This window comes from Anser anser (assembly GCF_964211835.1).
Source record: "Anser anser genome assembly, chromosome: 5".
NCBI lineage: Eukaryota > Metazoa > Chordata > Aves > Anseriformes > Anatidae > Anser > Anser anser.
Window position 1 is genome coordinate 66114460 of NC_139725.1, and position 19493 is coordinate 66133952.

Sequence of the window (19493 nt, forward strand, 5' to 3'; positions counted from 1 at the left end):
CCCCAGCTGAGGTCCCACCCACCTTGTCCATGAGCTGAGCTCCATTTAAGCTGCAGCCTGGGCCCCTCACCTGTTTGGAGACCTGCTGTAGGTGTGCCTGCTCTCTGATGGAACCCAGACCTGCATGGCCCTGTCTTTTTGCCACCCTGGGCTCCAGACCTGGCTGGTCACCTTGCCTTGGCTGCTGATGCCCGAGGGCTGCCAGCCCTCATTGCGGTGCTTCTGGGTGTACAGGTTGGTGAGAGCCCTGCTGGTGTTGTGGTCACTATAAGCCCCTGGTTCCTGACCCTGTTCTGTCTGAGGTGTGTTTCACTGAGAAGCTCTTGGTTTTTTTGGTTTATTGTTAGTCCAACTGATAGCTTGAATACTCTTGTACATGCTACTAAAAGATGGTGGAGAAAAAAGCATTTGGTCTTTTTGGGAAATTTTGGTCAGCTCTCATGAAATCTTTGTTGCAAAAGCCTACTTGTAATTTGGCATCTTTTTGTGTAGTCCAATTAAACTTCTATGATAAAAGCCCTCTTTCTGTGGTGCCACAAATAACTTGATAGCAGCTGTGATCCCTTGGGCGATATAAGTCTCCTTCTGGTTCCTGTGTCCCCTTGGCTTCACTGCTGATGGGGAGAAAAACATTTTTGGTGAGAGACAAGGCAAGGAGCCTGCGGTTGGGCTTTGGGGGTACAGTGCTGGTTTGCATATGCACAACACCCAGGTGGCTTTCTGTGCTGGTACAATTCTTACTGCTCCAGTTCAATGGAGTTCTTGAAACCTGTCTTCTAGGTGTAAGAAACTGAGGTCTGCAGACCTCCAGGGCTTGACACAACCAAACACCTCTATTTGGAGGGGACACTGCTCCTTGCTGTGGTGCTCAGCCTGCTCCTGGTTGTGAGGGTTTTGCCTGGGGCTGCAAATAGCCATGGCAGCTGCTTTTGTTGCAAGGATTTCATTAGGACCTGTTTTCCCAATAGCTTTAAAATAAAGGGGATAAAATGCCTCTGCCCAGCACTCTGGGCTGTGCTGTGCTGGCACCTGTGCCCCCTAGGTGTTGCTGCAGAGCAGCTGCTGAGCTGCCCAGGCAATGCCATGCTGCTCGTGGCGTGCTTCCTGTGGCTGGGACAGGCACGCGTGGTTTTCTCGCTCTTGTTTTTCATCTGCTGCTTTTTAGGTCCAGAAGTAGGACAGAACACAGCTTTTCCTGACTCCGCTGGTGGGTGTTTCCAGCAGGCTGACAGCTAGGATAATTTTTCTATTACCTGTGTCTTGATGCAAATTGGAGCTGCAAGCCCAGAAGGGGCGAGGCTCCCTGGCGAGGGAGCAGCCTTTAAAGAAGACTTCTGATAGCAGGGCTGGGTTGGTGACTAGCTCATCCATGCTCTCACTCGTCTCCGGGCCCTGGAGCAGGGAAGAAGACTGAAAAAACTGTGACATGAGCACTGAGAGCATGCAGCACTGAGAGCTGCGGGGGTTCTTCTGAACTTCAAGACTCAGAAAATGCCTGGGAAAAAATATGCCTGTGTGCATGGAGGTGAAAATCTTTTCCCTCCTGAGCATCCAGCATCACTGGTGTTTTATTTGGCGCTTTCTTTATGTAATGCACTTGGCACAGTGCTCTCTTGCTTCCCCATGGAGCTGGTGCTCACATGAGGACGTGGCCAATGGTGTTCTGCTCCTGAAAAGTGTGCGTCTGGAGCTGGGATAAATCTGTGCCCAGTGTTAGTGGTCCTGTGGGGTTGGGTGTCTCTGCACAGAAATGGAGAAAATGCCACAGAAACGGGCATTGTAAAGTGCTGCAAATCCCCAAATGTTAGGCTTTGGCAGTCCATCATCCAGTGTTCAGGGAAATGAGCTGACTTCTGGGACTATAGATAGAACTCTTACAGAACTGTTAATAATTAACTATGCTATATTATTTACAGCATTTTTTACTCACCACACTTCAGAAATACTTGGCTGGAAGTAAAAGTACTCTTGGTGTGACTAAAGTTGTACTGGAGCTGGTGTGGGTGCACTTGCTGCAGCCCACCGAGTTTCCTGGTGGCACTTGACCTCTTTGAGCTGTGAAGTCATTTGGGAAAGTAGTTGTCAGGTTTCAGAGCTGTGCAGTGAACTCTGGCGCTTGGACTGCTCTTCAGAGGGCTTCTTCTGCTGACTCACATGTGATGAGGCCAATGCACTGGCTGGGCAATTGCACTGGAGCAAGAACTATTTTAAAACTGGGTGAACTTGGTGGTGTAGCTGGCCATCTCAGTGCTTTCTGACTGTTGCTTCTACTGCTGGCTCTTCCCAGGAGACCGAATACTTAAATGAGTATTTAATTATGGATGTTCCTACAAGGTCACGATGCAGAACTCTGCAGCCTCCAGGCGAAGGCAGGAGGCCCCAGCCTTTCAGCAACACCTCTGGGAGACGCGAGCAGCCAGCAGCTCGCAGCCAGCTCCCCAGGGCTGGTGGGAGGATGCTGCCACTGCTGTTTCCAAGGGCTCTGAATATACATCATGGAGCCCACCAGCCATGTTCAGGATTTATACGGGTTCAGCAGCTCTTTCCAGAGTTCAGGGAGCAGAAATGATGCGTTCAAAGCCTTTTAAAGTGGTTCTCAGGTGGGGATTATGGCTGCTTTTCTCTGCCCTGCCAAGGGAATGCTGGATGCGGCTGCTTGTCAGGATGCTGAGCTGTTTAAGGTAAAAGCCATTTCCAGCCCTGTGCTGTGACTGCGGAGGTAATTGTGGAGGAAGAGTTTGTCAGGCAGGAGAGGCTTTGGCTGCCTGAACTGGCGAGCTTGTCTAGCATCGGCTGCAGGAGCGTGGATCTGCCCCCTCCCCGGCACAGACCCTTCCTCTCCTTTGGAGGGGGGGACCAGCAGGCAGAAATCATGCAAAACCCCTCAGTGTGTGGGGAAGCGTGGTGTCCGCCTGCCTGGCGTGTGCTCACCACTGAGCTGCTGCAGGAAGCTTTTGTCATGTAGACTGATGAAAGTAATTGCTGATATAGCTCATATAATGTCACCGCTCATCTTGTAGCTTGTAACTTACCTGGCTCCCCGTGCCTCCTGCCTGTGACGGTCCTCCTCCACCTCGCTGCGAGCTCTGTGTCCTCCGCTCTGCGTGCTGTGGCTCAGCTCTGCCACGTCTTGTGCCAGGATTTTTCTTCTTACTGCTTTTAACCCAAATGAGGAGGGTTGAAAGGAAAAAGTGGGGCCTTGGCAATTTGACGGAGCTGCAGGTGGCTCCCCGGTGTGACGTTAGACACTTGTGTTTTCCCTGTGCCTGGCCAAAGCAAGGCAGGAGATGGGGGGGGATGTAAGCCAGACACCCAGCGGTCCCCCCTGCTAGGGGACATCCCTGTGGGGTTCTGGGTTTGGTTCTGGGTTTCCTTCTCCCAGCTCCTCCAGTTGGGTGCTGCCCTGATTGCTGGTGCAGTTTGGATAGAGATAACTGGTTTTAGGTTCCTTATCTCAGTGAGTAAAGAACAAGAACCTGTTAATGGAAAGGAGAGACACTTTTGTCATAACGGGCTGCTTCTGCACCCCTGGGTTGTACAAAAAGCCCCCCACGGAGGACCTGAAGGCCACTAGAGCACCTTTACTTTCCAGGTTGGGGACTTGTATTTGGAAATACTTTCTTTGGCCGCATTTTTAGGCATACAAAACTCTTGTCCTTACAGCTTGCTACGGAACGTAATTCCAGCTGTCTTCAAAGAGATTTTAGCTGTAATGGAAATGAGGAAATAAATTGCCAATTTTATGCATTTTGTTTTTTATTACTGCCAAAGACTAGATGGAATAACTTGTATCATGACATTACCCATATGCTGTGTGGTCACTGTTGACCTCAAGTCTATATAGATAATAGGTGTTATAAAATTCCAAAAGTACTTTACAGCCTTAATATTATATTCCTCTAACAGGAATATTTCAAACTTCACAGTAATAAGTGTTTGGTTTTAAGTATTACTTTCTTTAATGGCAAATGTTTTTATAACTAAGGTCCGGGATAAAGCTACACTGTTGAGAAAGTGCTGGTACATGAATTTCCGCAGAAGACCTTTAGGGTATTCTTTCTCTTTTAAAAAAAAAAAGTCATTCCAGGGAGCTGAAATCTTATTTTAGACAGCAAGTAGAGGAGTGACCCTGCAGCAGATGGCACAAGAACACGCTGCCTGCTGCTGAAGATTTACAGCGCATCCAAAACCCAGCAACAGAAAATGTTTGTAGCTGTCTCTGATTTAAGCTTGATGTGTTGTCTCTGAACTTTTCTAGACTTCAACGCTTTTTGTTTCACAGCATTTGAAACAAATAGCTGTAATAATCTCTCATGAAGGAGACAGTAGAACCGCCACAAGGCATTTAGGTGGGCTGGAGAAATGGTCATTAACGCTAAAGGTCCTTGGTGTTAAACGAGGCCTTCAATCTGTATTTCTTGAACCCAGGGAGTGACCTGACAGACTTATCATTGGGTTTCTGCTTTGTCGGGGCAGGAGGAAGGAGGCTGTGTCTTTCCTTGCCCCCTTCTTCCTCCCCCCAGCGTGCTATCAAATGCAGTGCAAGGCAGAGGTGGTGGTCAGCATGCTGAATGAGGGGATTTAAGTAAGGTCGGTGGTCACCGGCCCTGGCCTGCGAGTGTCCAGCCCTGCTTGAGCTTGGTCGGTGCCAAATGCCACGAGCTGCCCTGGTGCTTCCCCCTTGGTGTCTGGAGTAAGGAGGGAATGGTTGAGGCGAAGAACAGACAGTCTGATGTGAGATGGTTTGATTGTGAGCTGGATGCAGACATAAGAGTGGTCTAGCAAAGCTGACCCACAACTGAGAAGATTGCTTTATTTTTAGATATTACAAAGTTTTGAAGGCAGCGAGGGGCCATGCACCCTGCCTGCAGTCCAGGAGCACATTCACCCTCCCTGAGCAATGATACTGCGTTTCCTCGTATTAGCTTACCTTTGATGTGTTCTTCGCTAAAATGCTCTTGGTTTTTTAGTGAGAAATAGGTTCAGACAAGCTGCAGTGCAGAGGTGCAGTGGCACCATGTGAGCAAGCTCCACCCCAGCCGAGGGAGCACTGGGGCTGGTGGCTGGGCACGTGCCCAGCTGCGCTGTGCAGCTGGCACCTGAGACCTTCCAGCTGCATCAATTTTTTCAGATATTCTGAAAGTTTTACCCAGAGTTCTTTTCCATTAATAAAAATGGAGGGGAATACGTGGCAGGAGGTTAAATGTTTCAAATCACGACCAAAGTGGTGTGAAATATTCCCTGTGTTGCTCAAAGGTAACACCATTTCTGCAGAGAGTCACTGCAGCCACTAACCTATTTGAGCTCAGATATTTGCAATCATATTTTTTAATTAAAAAAACTAAGTTGAGAGGATTACATGACTTAGGGAAAAAAAAGCACTAGAGCTAGAGTATTAAGTCATTATTATTAAAAAAAATGAAGTATCGGTTAGAACTGCGAAGTCTGGTGGGGAAGAAGAAAGGGTGATGGTGTATATAATGTATTTTTTTGAAGGAAAAAAAAGCATCCTTGGTATCATCACTCCAGCCTAATCATTTTCAAGTGCATATATTTTTGATTTAGCTGTTTACATATCTTTTTTTTGGCAGATTTAGCCATGTGCCATGAAAACACACTGGGCACTGCCCTCCTGCTCCCAGCTGCACCACTCAAAGCAGCGGCCGGCTCCAGTGCTGGGGCCTGGGGCGGATCGCTCCCTCCTCTGCCTGCACCCATGGGGTGAGGTTCCTGCTGCCTTCGCTGTGCTGGCGGGAGGGGGGCTTTTAAAACAACCCCCCTAAGGACACGGCTGCGCTCCAAATGCAGAGCCTCTCTGGTCTCCCGGCGATGGTCTCTGCAGAGCCTGGTGGCTGCTGCTCTCCTGGTGAGCACCCACAGCCGGCCTCCTCCTGCAGACCTGCACCAGTGTCTCCTGCTCCTGCCCAGCTGCTTGCTGGTGCTCCTTGAGGAGTTGTGGGGGGGTTCCTGTTAAAACATGGTCAGGTTGAGTGACCCCAAAGCATGAGAAATGGAAGAAAAACCACCACCTGATCAGTGGTGCACCTGGAACCTTATAGCACTGAATTTTTGAGGAGTACGACAAGAATTTGACTAAGAGCACTCGACAAAGAGTCCGGTTTGAAGCCCTGCCGCAGCGCTTGTCTGCTCTGGAGAGTGGCACTGGGGGTCAGTGGTGCCGCAGGAGGGTTTTGTGCTCCTGTTAGCAGATCACAGGGACTTGGAAAAAGCTGCTGGGACTACACTAGGGACTGTTCTATAATTTGTCAGCCGGTGGCTGGTGGTGGCTAAGGCTGTCCTGCCCAAGCTCACCAGAGGCCTGGCTGGCCACGAAGATGCACTGAGAACCCGCCTGCTGCTGCTCTGGGAGAGTGTCCTGTGGTCAATGAATGTACAGCTGCAACTTGATTTTTAAAATTTTTTCTTCCTGTTGCTCCTCGTTTTAAGGAGGAAGACTACATTTTCGATTTTGCAATGTAGATATTTTATTGACTCAAGAGCCAGTGCTGGGAATAGCCAACATCTGTGTGTGTCCATCATACACCTTGGTGTATTCCCACATGAGATTCCCACAGGAGAAATTTTGCAATGTGGAAAAATGGAGTATAAAATAGACTGGGAGCTCAGCAGAATTGAGCCTAAACAAGCTGCTCTACAGGTAGGTGGCTAAAACATTAAGTTCAGTCAAGCTTATCACGTTAGCCCTTACTGTTGTCTGGGTTAGTACACTGTTATGTCCCCATGTATGTGTTTCTTAAGATGTGTACATATGTATACTGTGAGTTAGTTTCAAGATAAATTAGCATAAACTGAAAAACTGCGGCTTCAGGCAAATAGAGAGCTAGGGAAATATTTAGAATAACTAAACAGTGCAAATAGCACGAATACGATGAGAATTAACAAACTTCCTGCATACCAAAGCAAACATATTATCTTACTAATGAGGCATAAGCACCAAATCCTGTCTGCATGTACTTACATGCATGTGTCCATGAAGGTTCACAGGGTGCTTATTAGGAGACGTTTCTTCTCAGAAAGAGCAGTCAGGCGTTGGGACGGGTTGCCCAGGGAGGTGGTGGGGTCACCGTCCCTGGGGGTGCTCAAGGAAAGGTTGGACGTGGTGTTTAGGGACGTGGTTTAGTGGGTGATGGTGGTGGTAGGGGGACGGTTGGACCGGATGATCTTGGAGGGCTTTTCTAACCTGAATGATTCTATGTTCATACAGGTTCATGGGGCCATGACAGCCTTGGGTCAGAACCCCCTGCTGTTTCAACCATGCTTCCCTGGCATAGCTCCACGTGGGGCCTGGGCCCTGGGCTGGCGCGTACCCGGGGCAGGGGATGCCAGGGATGGGCACGGGGCAGCTCCACACGGGGGCCTGGGGTGAGGAACGTGCCCGCAGGGCTGGGCCGAGGCAGCAGGTACCAGCCTTGCAGTGCCCTGCCCGCTCGGCCGGGGGCAGCTCGCTGCAGGCCAGGCCGGTGCTGGGATCGGCGGCAGCGCCTTGCTGCAGTGCTTACGGTCCTCGCTGGTACACACCGTACCTGGCTTCCCTCCTGAAGCTTCCCGTGCCCCTCTCCTGCCTCTCTCTGAGCACAGAACAGTTTGTCCCCAGGGCTGCCTCTTGCACTGCCTGCGTGCGTTTAGGGCACTTTCTCCAGCAAACTCTTCTCCAGCTGCTTCCTGCACCATCCGCGGGTTCTCCTCATCCGGTTGAAATGAGGGCACTGAGGAGCTAACTGCTACTTGTCTCTACCCCCGCAGAGAGTAAAATTGCCTTTTTCATGTTTGCTGCTTCTCTCTTCTTGTTGTCTTTGAGAGCCCTTGTTAAGCCACGATGTCTTAATGTTGGGAAAGAAATTGGCCCAGGAAATGGAAGGTCTTCACAGCAGAGGCCAGGGCCCCCATGTGCAAGGACAGACAGGTACCTGTGGTTTCAGGCTTTGACAACAGAGCCTCAGGGTGATTAATTCTGTGGGGAAGATTAACAAAGTCTTTTACAAAATATTTGTAGAGAAGAACAAGGTTTTAAAATCATATTCTTTACAGATGGAAAAGGTTTCGGAGAAGAATACAGGATAAAGAGTAATGGCTTTAAACTAAGACAGGAGATTTAAGGAATACATGTAAGGAAGAAATCCTTCCCTCTGTGGGCGGTGAGGCCCTGGCGCAGGCTGCCCCGAGGAGCTGTGGCTGCCCCATCCCTGGGGGTGCCCAAGGCCAGGCTGGATGGGGCTGGGGGCAGGGGGCTGGGGGCAGGGGGCCCTGGGCACGGCAGGGGGCTGGAGCCGGGTGGGCTGTGAGGTCCCTTCCAACCCAAACCATCCTGTGGTTCTGTGGTCTCAGGCTGTTGAAGAAGACAGCCTAACTGAGATGGGCTGGCTGCCTGACCTTTGTGCTGGCGTTGAAGTCCACTCCTGTTTCCCCAAAGCTGAACACAGACTGCTATGGCAGAGATGACTGCTGGCAGTCAGAGGATGAATTGTTCCCTTGATTATCTGTGTCTTTATTTTTCAAACAACAGTCAGTTATTTGGCCTCTTCCCAGAGCAGGGCAATTGCGGTAACTAACCACATGGAGCACTCAGAATCAGAAGATATGTTCCAGGTTTGTGTGACAAACAGTGAGGCACTGTTATTTGTGTCACAGATTCAAGACAACGAATTTGCATTTTCCTGTTCTTCGTAAATACAGTAGAAAAATAGGAAAAAAAAATGGAGAGGGGAAAAGAAACCAAGCAGGGTGTGGAAGCAGACTGAGGCACACATCACCTGCAGCACTGCAGACAGTGATGCTGTGGGAAATGCCTCTCCTCCCCAGTTTGATGAAGACCCAACTAATGCCACATTAGGTTTTGAGGTTTCAGGCTCTAACAGGATATGCAACTGTGATGCTAAAACTAATCCTCTCCAGCTGTCCTTCTGCTGGTGTCACTACCTGCTAACAACCATGAGAGCTTGCATAGAGCAGGGCAGCTTAGTGCTTTTTTCCTCTACCAATTAAATTAACATCTTTGACATCTCAGCTTTTGGCAGTGGTTTTTGGTCTCATGATTTTTGTTTACTGCATGCCATTGCGGTACAGCTCAGCCGCTGCTTTTGCGATCAAACTTTCAGCTCACTGTTAAATTTGACCTTTTTTGGAGTTGTGGTGTCTGTGGGTGAGCTCCCAGCCTTGGCAGTGCAGGCTCTGGCAGCTCGCCCCACTGGTGGCTCTGTGGGCAGGTGGGGGGCTCAGGCCCCGCATTTCTATGGGGCAGGAACTGTGAGACCAAGTGGGGTTGCTTTGGGGGCTTTGGAAGCTCGGGGAGCTGCTGGGAGGGTCTGGGCTCCTTCCGAGAGCCTGCACAGTGGACAACCTGGCTTATCTTGGGCTGTCCCAAAGTCCTCCCTCAAATCCCATGTCTAGTCACAGCCCTGCTGTCTCAGTAATCCTTGGGGACGCTTCTTAATTTCTGTTTGATTTTGGTTTTAGGCTGGAGCCCTGCCACAGCTGCTGGAATTACATATTTGGAAAGTGCAGCAGAAAAATTGACATTGAATGTTTGAGAGGGAAGCAGATGTATCTCCTTCATTAAGGAAAGAGATGATTCAAAGGTGGGTAATACATTTAAATAACAATTGAAAGGAAGCACTGCCAAAACAGCGGGAGACCTTTGGGTAAAATTATACGTGGAAAAATGTTTCCTGCCTGAAAGTGCAGATCTGCGTGAGTCGTCAGGGCTGGGTGCTGCAGGGAACCCAAGGGCACCAGACAGCTTAACCCCCAGAAATAACTTCTGCATATAGATTTTTCAGTTCTATATTGTTCCATTGAAGTTAATGATAATCGAGAATTTCTTTTTTCTGCTTAATGTACATTGGCCTCTCCACTCATTAAACCCAAAATCACACCACATCATTTAAAATTGTATCCAGAAATGATTTCCTCTCTCTGCTAAAGTCTCTGCTGAATGTCCACTATGTAGATCTGAAATTCAATTACCTCTCCCTGGCAGCTGGGGAGATGAGGGCTGGAGAGAGAGGAAGCATTTTGTTCAAATTTATTGTGGAACTAAATCAATCTCCATATGAAAAGACTTATATCTTAGTTGATGTAGGCTGTTTTCAGCCCAGTATCAATAAATTGTAGGTCAATAAATGGAAAGCACCGAGCTGCTTTTTGGCCAAGCTCTGCCTTCTCTGAACCCCCTCCATTTCTGGTTTTCAGCACCATTGTTGCATAGGTTCAAATTTTTCTTTCTTGGCCTGAAATATCTCACCTACCAGTGCTGACCGAGCAGTTCCATTTCTGGTATCTGTGTTTGCTTTAAGGGATGGACTCGGGAATTTGAGGCTGTGCTTGTGGACGATGGAGTGAGCATGGGGAAGGTGAGAAGTGGCTGTGCGTGGTCGCTGCTGCTGGGGATGTGTGCGCTTCTCCCCGCACTGGCACTGAACTTCGAGCCCTTGCCATGGGGACCACCCCAGCCCAAGAATGAACAGTTTACCAGGCTTTCTGCCCCCAGCCACGGTGGTGGCAAGGCAGTGGAAGGCCTTTCTTGTGCCCCCAGCCCCAGGGGTACATGACCGAGGGGTTTGGGAGTGCCTCGGCCTGTGAGGGGCCTGCTCCTGCACTCCCCTACACGCACAGACGATCAAAGACACATTCAGGCAAGCAGCGCCATGCTGACATCTGTTTCTCTGTAATAATCCTGTGCTATGTAATAATAAACCTGCTGCACTCCAAATCCACCAGGAAGAAAGCCGCTTATTAATGCAGACAAGTGCACAGTCGTTGCCTTGTTCCTCTCTGCAGAACTTTAAGTGTTTTGAAGCCTGTCTCATCAGCTGTTGAGGAGCAGACAGATTTGCATCCCTCGGCTTTCTGGCAGCGAGGCAGGGCAGCTCCTCCGCTGAGCACAGCCCGCAGGAGAACCTAGTGGGGGATGTAAGGCTTTAACCTGGGCCAACCGCTCGGTTAGCTTGAACTAGTGGGACGCTTTAGTGTATCAATAGTGAGTTTTTGGAGTGCATCTCCTACTTGGTATGTGTGAAATAATGCACACAAGTCTGCTCAACCTAGTGAATAATTTATCATGGGCAGTTCAAGTGTGGGGCCAGGGCCTCCCACTCCCTACGCCCCCGCACCGGGACATGGAACAGCTCAGATGGGGCTCTCCTTTAAGGCCTTTCAGGTATTTTTAAGGTGCTGGTTGTCACCAAAGGTGCCAGGGAATGGCTGGGCTCGGGGCCAGCTCCGGCTGCCTGCCCAGCATGGAGGTGTTGGTGCACGTGGGAGATGCTGAAGTTTAATGGCTCGGGTTGTTAAATGCTGCCCTGGGAAGGGGGAAGAGCGGCCATCCCAGAGTTCTCTGTATTTTTTTCTCCTTAAGGCTTCAGAAACACGTTTGCCTGTTGTCCTGGTTCCAGTTAGGACAGAGTTAAGTAGCTCATAGTAGCTGGTAGGGTGCTATGTTTTGGATTAGGATGAGAAGAGCGCTGATAACATGCTGATGTTGTAATTGTTGCAGAGCAGTGTTTACACCAGGCCAAGGACTTTTTGGCTTCTTGCTCTGTCCTGCCAGCGAGCAGGCTAGGGGTGCAGCAGGAGCTGGGAGGGGACAGACCCAGGACAGCTGACCCAAACTGGCCAAAGGGGTATTCCATACCATCTGATGTCATGCTAAACAATATATAGGGGTGGCTGGCCGGGGTGGGGGGGCCGGCTGCTCGGGAATAGGCTGGGCATCGGTCAGCGGGTGGTGAGCAATTGCATTGTGCGTCACTTGTTTTCTTACACATTATTATTGTTAATACTATTACCATTATCACTATTATTATTATTATTGTTATTATTATTTTCCTGTCTTAATAAACTGTCTTTATCTCAACTCACAGGCTTCACTTTCCTGTTTCTCTCCCCCATCCCAGAGAGGGAGGGGGGAGGGTGAGCGAACAGCTGTGTGGTGTTTAGCTGCCAGCCGGGTTAAACCACAACACCTGTAAAACTGCTCTGAGTTATGAAATCTGAACTCTCCATCAGACCAGAAGTCTGGGGCTCCTTTAACAAAACAAACCCCACAAACAAATGACAAAGCACCTGGAGAGGGTTTTGTTCTTTCTGAGGGTTTTGATCGGGAGCGCTGGAGCAGGGGCCCCTCATGCCTGGCAGGACCCCGTGGAGCGAGCAGCGTGCTGAGTGCTTGTCACTGCTTCGCCGACCATGCGGTGGGAACCTGCAGGAGAAAGGTGGGGGGGTGAGGTGGGGATGTGGTACTGGGGTCCTGCTGTGCCCACCTGGCTGGAAGGGGGTACCCATCCTGCTCCCACTCAAGGCAGATGCAGGGGGAGGCAGTGCTGGAGGCGGCTGACAGCTGGAGGATGCTGTAAGAGCTGTCCTGGGTGACGGCAGAGCCCTCTGGTAAGATAAAAACGCTGTGTGGCAGGAGCTGAGATCACAAGTGCAGCACAAATTCTACTTCTGCATGCAGGGCTTTCTTAAAATCGAGGCTTAAAGGCAGAAACATGGATCTGCAGTTCCCTTTGCAGGTCTCCCTGGGTTTATCCCATTTAACCTTAAATTAGACTGAAGAATTGTGCCTTCTGCCCTCCTGGGGCATCATCCAGGAGCAGTCCTGGGCTGCTGCTGGCAGGAGGCGGCTCCCTGCAGAGGGACATGTCTCCAGCCTGGTGCTGGTGGTCCTGCGGCACTGCCTGCTCCATCTGAGTTTGCTTCAGGTGGGCACTGCCGTGCTGGTACCCGAGCACCCAGACCTCTTCGCCCAGCTCGCCAAGGCATCCAAAAAGCACATTGTGGGTCGATTTCCAGGAATTAATGAACTTTTCCATGGTTTAACCAAATAGCTATGATGCATGTGCTAAAATCTGAGGTCCTTATTTTTGGTGTAAGTGGTAAGGAAAGGAAGCAATAGTGCTGGAAAATTACTTTTAGGGTATTGCTAAAATTTCCCCTTTTTATGAAAACCTGTGAATGTGTCAAAGGGCAAAGATGGAGCAACCCCAGTGTCTGCACTCAGACAATGAAGAATGGAACAGTCTGGAAATTACTGTCTGCATTACATTTCAGACAATTGCTAAATAAATTAAAGAGTTTAGAGAATAATGTAAATTATGTGGGGGGAAATAAATATCCCTTGCATGCGTACTAAGCCTGTGCTAGAAAGCTGTAGCAGCACTAAGTGGATTTGTAGTGACTTTCTTCTAATGAAGTGAATTAGAGAAAAGCTGTTGAAGTCATTGGTGTTACTTTGATAAATCTGGTGTCCCTGAGAGCTTCGGGCAGGGTGATATATTGCGTGTCTGTCAGATGGCTGGCCTGTCTTACCCCGAATCGCGGGCTGCTGAAGGTCCCGTTGGCCAAGGTTGGTGCTGGTGTGCTGGGAAGGTGCATCAAAGCTCCTCCAGAAAGTGAAGCATTCCTGTTTAGAAGAAACCTTGGATTTTTGATGTAATCATTTTTAATGCATTTGTACATTAAAATGCATGCCCTCTCCTCTGAGGCAGTTGTGCGGTCAGTGTCACCCGCTGCCCTCTGGCGTTCCCGTAAGTGCGGTAGGTGTGACTTTTCCTTTGCAACTCTCTTTTTCTAGAGAATACTCCTTCATCCTCAAGGATGAAAAAAAATGCTTAAAAATAGTGGCCAAAGAAATAGCTAAAGGAAGTGGTTTGAAGTAGCATTTTTCTTGTTATAGATGGGTCTGGAAAAAGCTCTTCAGCCAGATGCTAAATCTCCAATTCAACATGATGGGGTGAGGCCGCACAGGACTGGATTCAGGCACTAGCTCTGATATGGGCCCTTGGGTTACCTCACTGGAGAGAGGATTTCTCAAGTCCCACGTGTCATACCAGTAAGCCTAATTTTCCCTTTCCTTTTCCTTTATTTTTTTCTCACATGGACTTGATATCCTTCATTTTTCTTAGCAAGTTGTAAATTATGGAGACTTCTGTCTCATTTTGGCCAGATGCATCTGGCCAGGGTAGAGAGCCCTTCATGGGGTGGCTCCCCTGTGGGCATCCCAAATAGCCATCTCTGCTGGGAGCATCTTTCACGTGTTCAGGAGGAAACCAGTGGTCTGTTTGCTGTGGGAAATGCTTGCTGAAATCTAACAGACCTTGCTAGCTGTACATGGTTTCAAACATTCTGTCCTGCTAATAACAAAATGCAGGCAAGTTAAAAATGTAAAAATGGCCTGCACATATGGCTGCGCTAGTACAAAAAGACAAGCAGCTTGTAACATATGACACGGATGCTGTTTTATTTTATTGTAGAGAAATGAAACTTTTTCTAAATAGAAAGGGGGATGAATCATTCTTGTTGGATTCATCATAGTCATTTATGTTCCAAATACTTACCTTCCCCACCGTGGCTGCCTCAGGTTACATCAGGAATGTAAAGGTTTTAAATGCCATTTTGTTGTCAGCTACTTGTTTTATTTTAAAAATAGCCCTAGATGTCCTTACTATTCTGTGTAGGTGAATGGAAAACTGCAAATTCTGTGGCTGATTATGCAGATTGCTGTGACCTGATGAAAGTTGATTGTCTCGCTGCAGCAGCAGAACGGAGCAGGAAGGTTTGGAGTATTGCAATGCACGAGGAAGGATCCTGGGTGCACGTTACTGAGCAAGCATGACAGGAGCAGGTCTGGCAGTTGCATCTCTGATTTGTTTCTCCTCTTAAATCGGTGATTTTTTTGACTAACCTTGGTGAATTTCCATTCCTTATTTTGCCTGTCCTGGTGATCATGCGCCTTGGGACCATGATTTCTGTGGGCTCTGTGCACAGTGCTGAGGGCTGTGGGTACCCACAAGGACTCTGCCCACTCCCTGTGGTGCTTCTCGAATGGCCGCTGCGTGACAGCATTTCCTTGCTGTTAGGTGTAGGACAATAGCAAACCTTTCAAACAGAGGTTGGTCACTATTCCAGCATGCCTGGAAGTGACGTGACATCTCTGTGGCCTGAGAGCTGAGTGACAAGGGCAGATCTGCGTGTGGGCTTGTGTCGCCGGCAGGGACTGACCTGGGCACGTTTGCAGATGGCAAAGCAAAGCCTACGTGGCCCACCTTGGCAGGGCTTGGGGAAGCTCTGAGGTGAGATAAAGGGTACAGAGGAGCAGCAGCAGCAGGTATAGGAAACACCACCTGGGGTTGCTGGGGAGGAAGGCACACCCCAGGCAGCTCAACATCGATGTCCGTGGTGGGCGGTGAAAGAAGGGAAGAGCAACTGACAAATTAAATGGGATGGAAAATCTGATTAACGCGTATCTTTTCATGAAATAACTTCTTCCTGGTTTCAGAAGCACAGCAGATTACAGACAGCTGTTGCAGTAAATTGTCTCAAATGACTAAATGCAGAACCACGGGGAGGGCTGGTGCAGGGCGTGCGGGGGCTGCAGGATGGGCTGGTGCGGCATGGGGGCACGGGGGTGCGTGGGGAGCTGTGGCACAAATTGCAAAGGCTGGAGAGGATCCGTGATGCTTTAAGCCAGTGTGACCTGGCCTCTAACAGCGTTTGTCATGCAGTGGTGTGCTGGGCTCAGAGAGCAGCTGGCAGCCAAGCAGTGGGCCCTGCTGCACGGGCACGGAGCGCAGCGCGGGGCTGCGGGCTGACACCTTTCCCTCTTAGAGCCACGCACTCAGGTGGGCTCTCTCTGGACAGTCTTGCTCCACCAGGTATTCGCTGCCATTTATTACTGTCTTTTTGATATGTGTCCTGCAATTCAGATGTGTATATAATGGGGATGATATACAGTTGTACTTCAGACTGAATGCGAGCCATCTGTCAAAAACAAAAGCTAAATTCTGTGTAATAAAAGCCACAAAATGATTGATATTTCACATTAAAGGGAGAGCTGAAAAAAGCAATTTTGTTTATGGGCAAACCTGTGTCTGGCACATTTTTCATGTCATATAAAGATGGAAATCTCACCTTATGGCTATAGATTGCAGCTATATTTCAGTCTTTATAATTGTGGACAGATATGCATGTGCTTCCACATAAAGAGAGAGAATTCTCCGTGTATCATTGATAATGAGTCCATCTGAACACACCTTTTGCTGCTTCCCGAAGGTGCAGTATTTCCCATTTGCTGCCCTGAGAAGAATGTGCTTCTCCAGATAGACCAGTAATTTGATTGGTTTGTGGAACTTCTTGCTACTGTCAGCTTACTTCTAATCAGTTCTGGGTATCTACAGATCCAGGGGACGGAGGCGAAGAAGGGAGCAGCTGGGCTGGGGAAGGGACAGGGGCAGCAGGTCATACATCCCCACCTTATGTCAGAGCGTACATGTGAAGTACTAAAGAGACAGCTCTGAGTACCTCTGAGTTGTGCAAAAGCTTTAATTATTGACTAGAGTGTTTTGTAAACATTTTTTATGTGAAGCCACAAAGCCACCCTGGAGCTGTCTGAGGGGCATCATCTCTGGAAGATGTGCCCATGTGTCCAGGGAGCCTCGGGCTGACTTCTGCATTGAACGGACAGCAGTCCTGGCAGATCCCTGCTGCTTGTCGCAGCACCCTCTGCATGTTTCTGCCCCTCCTCATAAAGGGTGGCTGTGCTCTGACCCCACAGCTCCTCCTTGGATGGCTCTGGCCTGGTGATAGGGCTGGAGTAAGGTTTCCTTACCTGCGGTGCAGGGCCAATGCATTCATCAGACAGAAGGGGAGGTGGATGCACTTCTCCTGCCCCTGAGCAACCGGCGCAGCCCTGGTAGGTTTGGATAGCATGTCTCTGCCTGGTTGCCACACACAGCTGCTCCATGGGGCGTCCCACAGCCAGCACATCTGCTCTCCTGGCAGCCTGGCTGGGGTCAGAGCATGCTGAAGTCAGCCCCGCTTGTGGCAGGGTTGGCCTAGGTGGGGCCTCCAGAGCTCCCTTCCCACCTGCGCTACAATATACCTTCGGTTTAAGCATGTTGCTTTCTCCTCCCTATCACCATCAGATAAAAACTCTAATGGCCACCCTTGTAAAAGTCAGCCAGCAAATACTGTCATAGAAGGAGTCATGTAAAATAAAATATTAAATATTTTTTTCCCAAAAAGAAGAAAAAAAGGGAAATAATAAAGGCCAGAGATTGTAAGAATCGACACAAGTTTCAGAAAGCTATATTAGAAATATATTACAGCTGTTTTGTAGCCATGAGCAGCAAGGTGAAGATTTTAAGCACGAGGGTTCTTATAAATATGTTTAGCAGTTTGAAGGCTTTTTTTGATCTCTTTATAAGTGTAAACAGTGCGATTGGAAGTTCAGAAACCCGGTTTGTTCTGGAAGAGATGATTCGATCTTCAGCAGGGAACCAGCCAGGAGACTGATCAGGAATGTGATGGTATGTGAATCTGTACAGTGGTTGCATTGGCATCGTGGTGCAAGTTAGATGTTGTTAGAATACTTCAAGAGTTTTCTAAAAAGCTTCTGTGCAGACCAAGATGGGCAAAACGTTCATTTTGATGGCCAGTCCCGCTGACTGTGCAGAAGAAGATAAATATTTTTTCCTCCTTGGTTTCAGGGGACATGTCTTCCATGTTCTGATACTAACCCATCCCCAAATCCTTTTATTTTCTTTGCCCAGTTGTTTCAAATTTACTTCTTGTTAATGCTTTCCAAAAACTTAAGTCACCTCTCTCTTACAACAACATTATGAAACCAAACCACAACTGTCCTGCACAGCAGCAGTATGCAAGCAGCACTGCGCTTCAACAGTTGAACTCTGGATTTGTATGTGAGCAGCTTAGCAATGGGAATATATATCATAAGTAGGATTTTCATGTCTTCAGTGATATTAAACAAAAGACTGTTTCCAGGTGACCCTTACCTACTTCATAAGCAAGTCTCACTTTCTCTCACCTCTCTCCCTGTTCCCACAGAAGCGCTGTGTTAGCAAGGCACTGCGGCAGGAGGAGCGCTTTGTGATGAGGTGCAAGGTTTGATCTCTTCAGATTCACAAAGAGCTTGGTGAGAGAAAGTCCCTCTTCCCAGCACAAAATGCTAACCTTACAGGAGGAAACACAAGCCCTGCTGTGCCGTGGGTGGTGCGTGGCATGCACGTGTCTGAGTTGGGCTTGCTGGTGGGACGCAGCTGGGGCCCCAGCTCCTGCTGTGCACGTGGGGTCATGGCCACTGGGGCTGGGGGCACAGAGCATGGGACATGGAAATTCCCATGGACCCCTCTACTGGGTCCATTGGGTTTGGAATCCAGCCCCTCTATTTGTTTTCAAATGTAAGTTGTTTTTTTTTCCATGCTGACACCTCTCCTGGAACTCACCAAGCTGAAAATCCATTTTTATTTCTTTTGCTATTGAAGTTTAAAGAGGGAAATCCTGACCTTATTTCAGCACATCCCATTACCTAACTGGATATGCTTTGGCAGCCAGGGTGCTGCGCTTAGCGACCAGGCCAGCAGTAGGAAATATTCCACCTCTCTTCAGGATTACAGCCTCCCAGACCAGGAAGAAATGATATTTTAACTGGGTAAGAGTGAGAGAAAAATAATGAGATGAACATGCCTGGAATTTACATTTAATTGAAATCCAGCTGAAATTATTTCCCCATTTGTCTAGATGTGCTCTGGTCATTTTTTCAGCCATTGGGTGTTTTCTCAGTGGTGACTCTAACACAAAGCACGTTGAAGCTCAGCAGTGCTGCTCTGGCTGAATGGTTTTGCCACCAAAGAATGAAGATGTCTTTGGACTTTGTGACATTAAGCAAAAACAAAGGACATGTTTTGGGGTTTGAAGTTTTGATATGTGAAGTTTTTCACTCAAACCATATGCTTTGAGGTTTAGTTCTTTGGACATCTGTACAAAAAGCTGCATCATTTCTGGAACTCAGTTTTCAAAGTGGTTGCTTTAGTTTTGATGGAAAAAAAACAAACAAAAATCCCCAAAACTACGAGTTTTATTGTAAAGGACTCTGTGGCAGATCCTACTGGGACCAGCTGATGTCTGTGGGGTGCTACACAGGGCCATTTTAATATCAAGAAGCCAGTGAAAGCACCTGCACTCTTCTGAGATTTTATTTAATCTCGAGGATGTTTCACACCATGTCTGTGTGCTCTCCCCATACGCTGTGATGCTCTGAGCGGCGGGGGCAGCCCAAGGCGATGCCACCAGCAGTGGGGCGAGAGGTGGCTGCTGGGGCACATCCTGCCGGGCACAGCCATGCTCACAGCCTCGTTCAGGCTGCCGGCCGCTTGTGTATGCACGAGGCAATGCGACCTGCACAGTGCACGTCTCCCACCCAGGTTTCTGCTCCCGATGCGGTGCAGGGACTGATTTGACTAGCTTGATCACAGAGCGAGTTCCCAGGGGAGGATAAAACCTGTCAGAGCAGTCAGGAGACTGACTTACAAAGCAAACAATTGCGGTTTTAAATCTGAAATCAAGAGATTGATCGACAAGGAGGACAGTTTCCAAATGCTGACCCTGTGAGCTCCCGGCGGGGTTGTGGGCTGCCCCAGGGCTGGGCACTTGGTGGCGATGGCAGCCAGTGACAGCCC

The 19493-nt window shown here is 48.8% G+C and overlaps 1 long non-coding RNA gene across 5 annotated transcripts; it reads left to right on the forward strand.

The window, feature by feature from the left end:
• Positions 1 to 90: 90 nt before the first annotated feature.
• LOC310899827 lies at positions 91 to 15953 on the forward strand. Of its 5 annotated transcripts, none has more exons than XR_014584693.1 (7): positions 91 to 302; positions 6448 to 6658; positions 7226 to 7320; positions 9475 to 9596; positions 10314 to 10370; positions 13694 to 13849; positions 14475 to 15953. It is a non-coding gene; the product is annotated as an uncharacterized lncRNA (long non-coding RNA). The 5 variants fall into 5 exon arrangements; XR_014584694.1 differs by having other exon boundaries at positions 91 to 234; positions 7226 to 7924; XR_014584695.1 differs by having other exon boundaries at positions 91 to 234.
• Positions 15954 to 19493: the final 3540 nt, after the last annotated feature.